The following is an 8,007-nucleotide window of genomic DNA, read 5'->3' as shown; positions in this document are numbered from 1 at the left end:
TTAGTGACGTTATTATACATGGTGATGTTGTGTCAAGTTGTGGATGTGTTGTTAGGAATTGTTTTGGTGTTACTATGGCAGGTGGATAGGCCCAATTACAGGGGAGAGACTCTGGCAAATTTTTTTGAAATTTAGGGAGTTAGCCAAATTTTGAAACTACTAGTGTGTGTGAACCAACAGTTGAACCACATTGAATGCTAATGACGGATTTTGACCCTCATTCGAGGAAGAATGATCCTAAGCGGGGGAGAATGTAACACCCCGGAAAATTTTGGAGTATTTCAGTGTAAAGCCCTGTAATATTTGCAAGTGAATTCAAGGTTTCATGGTGCTGGAGTAGGCTTACGGTTCGGACTTTTTGGGTTGAACAATGCACCGAAAAGTAAAGAAAACTTTTTGGCAGAAAAGCGCGTTTATGCGGCCCATTATACGGCCGCATAATCACTCTGCGGACCGCATAATGGCCGCAGAGTGAAGCAGTAAGTTTGGCCAACTTGAGGTCAGTTTTGCGGTTGATTATGCGACCGCATATCGATCGCATAATCCCTCTTGAGTTTTTGCGGAGGGAGTTCTGCGGTGCATTATGCGACCGCAGAACGACTATGCGGACCGCATACTGGTCGCATACCTGGGCCGTAAGTTCAGGCCCCTGAGGGCCATTTTCTGCGGTCACTTTGCGGACCGCATAACCATTATGCGGTCGCATATGCGACCGCAGACCTCTGTCCGGGCACCATTTTTCTTAATTTAAAACCCGACCTCCATTCCGTTAAAACACCCATTTAGCCCATTTTGAAGCTCATTTCTCATATTTCTAGTGTGAGAGAGAGAGGGTTCTAGAGGGAGGGCCTAATTCCCACCAATTAATCTTCAACTCTCACTCAAAGCTTGGAAATATTCAAGTAGAGTACCAAATTCTTCATCCAAAAAGGTAAGACTTCATCACCCCAACTCTTAATTTCAAACATAGCTATAATGGGGTATTAATAGGATGGTCCATGTGTGTGAGGGTTGTTTATCTTGCATGCATGTGATAAAAAGTATGGGGAAAATAAGAAGTGAATTAGAACCATGAACATTTTCCTAATTTTGGGTTCAATTTGTATATTGCTAAAATAGATTGAGGTTGCTAAGGGTTGCGAAAAATTGTAGAGTCTAAAGTAGCGCAATTGAGGTATGTTGAGCCAACTTTCTGTCTTGGAATTGAATTCCATAATGTTTTTGTAAGTTTCAAAGTGTGGGTTACGTATTAAAAGGTTATGGCTTTGAGTCGTGTTTCAATGAAAGATAGAATTGTCTAAAAGCTTTTATACTAAATTCATGCCCATTAGTGGCTCCTTTAACTAATGCTTTGATTTATAAATATATCCAGTGTGATTCGAGTTCTATATACTCATGTGTTAAAATTATACATTGTCATTTATGGGGGAGAGTATTGCAAGAGTAAATGGTGTATTGACTGTTTATGATTTTTCATGTGTGTTTCTATTGTTGGTTGGTATGCTTCATTTTTTGGGAAGAAACCATTTGTGTTTGAAGTTTCCATTTCAAATGGATTTGAAGTATATGATTTTTAAAATATCCTATATGTTGATACTTGATGGTGATCTTTGAAATTGAAAGAGGTGAAAGTGTGGAATATGAAATACGATCATCGTGCCAGGAATAAAGAATCTTGTGAATGGCCTAATGAGCCAAGGAAATATTGTCGTTGTGAATGACTGGGAATACTAATGAGAATTCATACAATGTGAAAGATGTTGAGGTGAGTACAATTGTATTTATGATATTTCTGTTTGCAAATCAAATCAAAACTATTTTGGGAGCATCATTAGTAATACCGAGGAAGGGTGGGTCATAAGGCCCACACCTGAAACTACACGTGCCGGTGTAAGGGTGGATTGTGATATTATTCCCCTTAATTGGGATGAAACTGGAACCTTTGTGGATTGGAAAATTCAACCCGCATGGCATATGTGGGAAGGCGACCTAGCTGATCGGGTGGAAATCAGATGCCATATTGCGCATATGGTGGTACTACTCTTGGTAACAACTTTCTTTCGTATCATATATCAAACCACATTGTTCGTGGGGAGATGGCCTAGCTGATCGGGCGTGATCGGACTCCGTGCTAACAAAGACGGTGGTATATCGGTGCTAATGATCTCCCAACCAAAATTATATATGAAGTTTGTATTTTGGAAATTATTATGTTTTAACTGGACGTTTGGATATTGTTGATTGTGACTTGCTATTTTTTTATGTGTTGCCTTTTCTTATATGGGCATTCTATTTTGAAAGAGGATTTTTAGCTATACATACTAGTTCTATTCGACAGTACTAACGTCCTTTTTACCGGGAGTGCTGCATCTTTAATGGATGCAGATGGTTCTTCAGTAGGCGGCATTGATCAGTGATAGCAGTACACTCTTTTCAGCTGATTGGGTGAGCCCCACTTCATTCCAGGGTCATGTATATTTTGTTTCTCATGTATAGTGTTTTGAGTTATAGCCGGGACCTTGTTGCCGACATTTTCATATTACTCTTCTATTGTATTTAGAGGCTCCGTAGACAGGTTGTGGGTTATGGTTGATGTTGGGAATTATACTAGAAATGTTGGTACTTGGAAATTATGTTTTTTATTAATTCTATGAACTCGTAATGTTTTGGAAATTATGAATGAAGCCACTAATGGGAATGAAAAGGGAGTTGTCAATAAAATCTTTTCAGTGATTGATTAATGGAGTACATCTCCTCTTTATTCATGGATGAGTTTGGGTAGAAGTAAGTCTAATAGGCTTGCTCGGTCGGGTTCTCTCGGTTGAGCGCCGGTCGCGCTCCCTGAGTTTGGGGCGTGACAGTAGGCTTAGTAATCGAGTGAATGATTCGAACTCGAAGTAATGTAGCCTGTAGGCGTAGTAGTCGAGTGAATGTTTCAAACTCGAAGTTATGTAGCCCGTAGGCGTAGTAGTCGAGTGAATCTTTTGAACTCAAAGTAATATAGCCCGTAGGCATAGTAGTCGAGTGAATGTTTCGAACTCGAAGTAATGTAGCCCGTAGGCATAATGGTCGAGTGAATGTTTTGAACTTGAAGTAATGTCGCCCGTAGGCGTAGTAGTCGAGCGAATGTTTCGAACTCGAAGTAATGTAGCCCGTAGGCGTAATGGTCGAGTGAATATTTCGAACTCGAAGTAATGTCGCCCGTAGGTGTAGTAGTCGAGCGAATGTTTTGAACTCGAAGTAATGTAGCCCATAGGCGTAGTGGTCGAGTGAATGCTTCGAACTCGAAGTAATGTAGCCCGTAGGCGTAGTGGTCGAGTGAATTTTTCGAACTCGAAGTAACGTTGCTCGTAGGCGTAGTGGTCGAGTGCTTGCTTGCTCGAAATCGAAATAAAAGTAGCCCGTAGGCTTAGTAGTTGAGTGACAGCTTGCTTGAACCCGGTGATTTATCTCAATCCTATTTGTGTAATAAATCTCGAAATAGAGGAAGTTTTCTTGGATATAATATATCGGTAAAGAAAAACTTTTTTTGCAAGTCATTATACATGCATTTATGCTTTGCGTCAGGGCTCGGGCCAACTATATGAACATGGTTCGTTTTGACCATTTGGATCTTACAACTTTTCCTATTGGGACCCTATTGTTGTGAAATAACTTTCTTGCATCGGAACTTGATATATTTGAGGGCTAAGGCCCCTCAGTATTCGAGGTCAATTGTAAAGAGGCCTCGGATACTGTCGTATTGTTTCCAAGTACAGCGCGATCATTGGTTGCGTCATTAAAAACCTTGCCGAAAAACCCATTTGGGATAAAACTGGTTTAAGGGAAAAAGAGTGCAACGCGTGCTTTCAGACCTAAGGCTTCGTATTGAAGGATCCATCTTAGCTCCTGATTGGACTTCTGCAGGGGTTAGTTTTGAAATGTAAATGAATACGGGAGGGTCGTACCTTAGAAGCAGTATCGTTTTAGATGCGACACATTCCTATTGCTTGATAGTTGTTTGCTGTTTATAATGTCTAGCTTATATGATCCTTTTCCGACGTTTTCGAGAACCTGATATGGTCCTTACCAGTTCGGTCCTAGTTTTCCTTCGTTTGGATTTTGGGTATTGAGGGTGAATTTTCTTAGCACTAAGTCCTCGAGCTTAAAATGGTGGAGCTTGGTCCTTCGATTATAGTATCTTTCGATTCGTTGCTTTTGGGCGGCCAATTGGATGAGAGCAGCATCTCGTTTTTCATCCGATAATTCGAGGCTAGTGTTCATAGCCTCGTTATTTGATGCTTTTGTTGTATATTGAAATCTGGCACTGGGTTCACCGACTTCGACTAGTATCAAGGCTTCGGAGCCATATACTAAGGAGAACAGGGTTGCCCCCGTACTAGATTTTGATGTCTTTCGATATGCGCAAAGGACTTCAGGTAGGATTTCTCTCCATTTTCCTTTAGCACCGTTCAACCTCTTCTTTAGGTTTTGAATGATAGTTTTGTTCGTTGATTCAGCATGTCCGTTCCCACTGGGGTGATATGGCGTTAATAATATTCTTCTTATTTTGTGGTCTTCGAAGAATTTCGTCACTTTGCTGCCGACAAATTATTTTCCATTGTCACACACTATTTCGGCGGGTATCCCGAATCGACATACGATATGATCCCATATAAAGTCTATAACCTATTTCTCTCTTACATTCTCGAACGCCTGTGGTTCAACCCATTTAGAGAAATAGTCAGTCATAAATAAAATGAATTTAGCTTTACCTGGGGTTGATGGCAGAGGGCCGACGATATCCATTCCCTAATTCATGAATGGCCATGGGGATAAGACTGAGTGAAGTTTCTCTCCGGGTTGATGGATCATTAGTGCAAACCTTTGACATTTGTCACATTTTAGAACAAATTCCTTTGCATCCTTGCCCATATCGATCCAATAATACCCTGCCCTGATTATTTTTCGGAATAATGAATCGGCACCGGAATAATTCCCACAAGTACCCTCGTGCACTTCACGTAGGATGTAATCGGTATCTCCCGGACCTAAGCATACTGCCAATGGTCCATCGAATTTCCTTCGGTATAGCATTCCATCTGAAGCCAACGTGAATCGAGAAGCTTTGGTTCGTAGAGCCCATGAATCTTTAGGGTCCGATGGGAGCTTTCCATTCCTTAAATATCCAATATACTTATTTCTCCAATCCCAAGTTAAGCTCGTAGAAGTTATCTCGGTATGACCTTCTTCGATCACTGATCTCGAGAGTCAAACGACAGTCCCCGAGTTTAATTCACCTTCCTCGACCGATGATTCCAAATTCGCAAGTGCATCAGCCTCACAATTTTTCAACAATTTTTCCTGAATTGGACCATGTTAGGTGTTGTCCTAATTTTCTTACCATATTTGGTTTTTCTATCTCTTGAAGGAAAGGGCAATATATTTACCATAATTGGGTTTTCCTTCTCGTAGAAGGAAATTATAAATCTTTCATATTGGCTAGTCCTTTTTCTTGTAGGGAAAGGTTTTAGACCTCTATAAATTGAGGATCCTTCCTTCTCATTCGTCGGCATCCACAATGTAGCCATATCGGGTTTGAGAGTCGTGTTTAGGGGGAGAACTTTACGGGACAAGTGTTAGTGTGTCACTTGTGTTTGCCTCTTCGTGAGGTTGCTCTCTCGATATTTTGTACTCTCTTTTAATATAGTGGATTGCTCATCTCCGCCATGGACGTAGGTCAATTGACAGAACCACGTTAAATGTTTGTGTCTCTTTTGGTAGATTTCTCTTTTACTTACTGATTTATCGTCGATCAAGGTTTGTTTTACTAGCTCCCGCATGACACCTGATTATTTCGGTCCTAACAAGTGGTATCAGAGCGAGGTTCAAGACAAGTTCATCTTGGCGGGTTCAGTTCTAGCCGCAACCTATTTGACGGTAATCATGATTTTTATCTGAGAAATTTTACCGGAGTGCTACGCACGTTGAGACAAACTTTGTGGTGGAGATTTGGAGATGCAACTTGTTGCAGGTTATGTGAAGAAGGTGGATCAAGTTTATTTTATCAGAAAATCCAGGCCAAGGGGGAGAATAGTTAGGTGTTGTCCTAATTTTCTTATCATATTTGGTTTTCCTATCTCTTGAAGGAAACGGCAACACATTTACCATAATTGGGTTTTCCTTCTCGTAGAAGGAAATTTTAAATCTTCCATATTGGCTAGTCCTTTTTCTTGTTGGGGAAAGGTTTTAGACCTCTATAAATTGAGGATCCTTCCTTCTCATTCACTAGCATCCACAATGTAGCCATATCGGGTTTGAGAGTCGTGTTTAGGGAGAGAACTTTACGGGACAAGTGTTAGTGTGTCACTTGTGTTTGCCTCTTCGTGAGGTTGCTCTCTCGATATTTTGTACTCTCTTTTAATATAGTGGATTGCTCATCTTCGCCATGGACGTAGGTCAATTGACCAAACCACGTTAAATGTTTGTGTCTTTTTTGGTAGATTTCTCTTTTACTTTCTTATTTATCGTCGTTCAAGATTTGCTTTACTAGCTCCCGCATGACACCTGATTATTTCGGTCCTAACAGACCAAACCAACAAAAACTATATAAGTTTCTCTTCTACGCAAGGAAGAAGAGATTAAATCTTACTTTAGCTATGGCAAGAAAGATGAGCAAAGGTAGACAAAAGATTGAAATGACCAAAATGTCAAAAGAAAGCAACCTTCTTGTAACCTTCTCAAAACGTCGTTCTGGACTTTTCAAAAAAACTAGTGAACTTTGTACACTTTGTGATGTTGAAATAGCCATTATTATTTTCTCCCCTGGCCATAAAGTTTTCTCTTTTGGGCATCCTAATGTTGAGTCAATTATCGATTGTTTCCTTACTCGTAATATTCCTAGTAGCACTACTGCAAATTCTTCTTCTACAACTTGTCAACTTGTTGAGGCTCACAGAAATGCAAATGTTCGCGAATTGAATAAGCAGCTCATGGAGATTCTCAATCAATTAGAGTTTGAGAAAAAACGTGAAGTTGAAATTGTGAAAATTAACAAGGCAAAAATAGGGAAGAATTGGTGGGAAAGGACAGTAAATGAACTTGGACATGCTGAATTGGAACAGTTGAAATTAGGAATGGAGGAACTCAAAGCAAATGCAGAAAATATTTATTGAGTCATCAAATACTCCTGCATTTTTTATTGGAGCTTCTTCATCTAATGGAGGCCAAGCTGATGTTAAAAATGTCACAGGCCTTGGACTTTCCATGGCCACTCATGGGCATACAATTCTTCCCTGATTAACTGAGTTAATCAAGAAATTTTACAATTTTAGGTCAAGAGGTTAATCATATCGAGGCTTTAAATTAATTCTTAGTTCTAATATACTACTATATTTGAGTAATATATGAAATCTTTATTTATTATACTATGCAAGATGTCTAGACAATATGCATATTAATTTAGGCTATTGTCGTGGTTTGGTGTTTTTATCATCCTAAAGTGAATAACGAACAAAGAAGTTTACAGTGATTTCACTCCAAACTTATTCTGCATTGGGCTTAATTTTTCCCTGAAAATATTGCTCCAGTAATTTTATACATGTACCAAACATTCAAAGTTGTGTTTGAAAAAAAAAGGAGAAAGGAGGAAAGCTGATAAATTAATTTAACGAGACTAACCAAATAAAGTTGTTGTTGGAGCTTTGTCCCATAAATCTTGAACCTTCTTATTATCTTTTAAGGGCAGTTTTACTCATTAGGTCACTCAAAAAATATTTACATGTAATTCTCTATAAAAAGTGGGATCTGTAATTTTGAAAAGGAGTCGGGTTTCATTGTATAAGGTAAAGGTGACCAACCAATAGTGAATTTTTTTTATATTGCCGTTGTATTTAAGTAAAATTCTAAAATTTGAATAGTTCGACGGAGAGAGAGTCATATTTAAAGGATTTAACTTATACGTACCGGCATTGCAAAAATTTTCTTTCACGTTCAATGAATTTTAATGTAACGACCCGACTGGTTATT

The 8,007-nt window shown here is 39.3% G+C and overlaps 1 pseudogene; it reads left to right on the top strand.

Moving 5' to 3' along the window:
* Nucleotides 1-6,638: 6,638 nt before the first annotated feature.
* LOC107797213 (agamous-like MADS-box protein AGL62) lies at nt 6,639-7,278 on the top strand (annotated as a pseudogene).
* The last annotated feature ends 729 nt before the right edge of the window (nt 7,279-8,007 follow it).

The sequence above is a fragment of the Nicotiana tabacum genome, chromosome 19, assembly GCF_000715075.1.
Source record: "Nicotiana tabacum cultivar K326 chromosome 19, ASM71507v2, whole genome shotgun sequence".
Classification (NCBI taxonomy): Eukaryota; Viridiplantae; Streptophyta; class Magnoliopsida; order Solanales; family Solanaceae; genus Nicotiana; species Nicotiana tabacum.
Note: the sequence above shows the minus strand (reverse complement) of the source record. Positions and strands in the feature narration are given on the sequence as shown.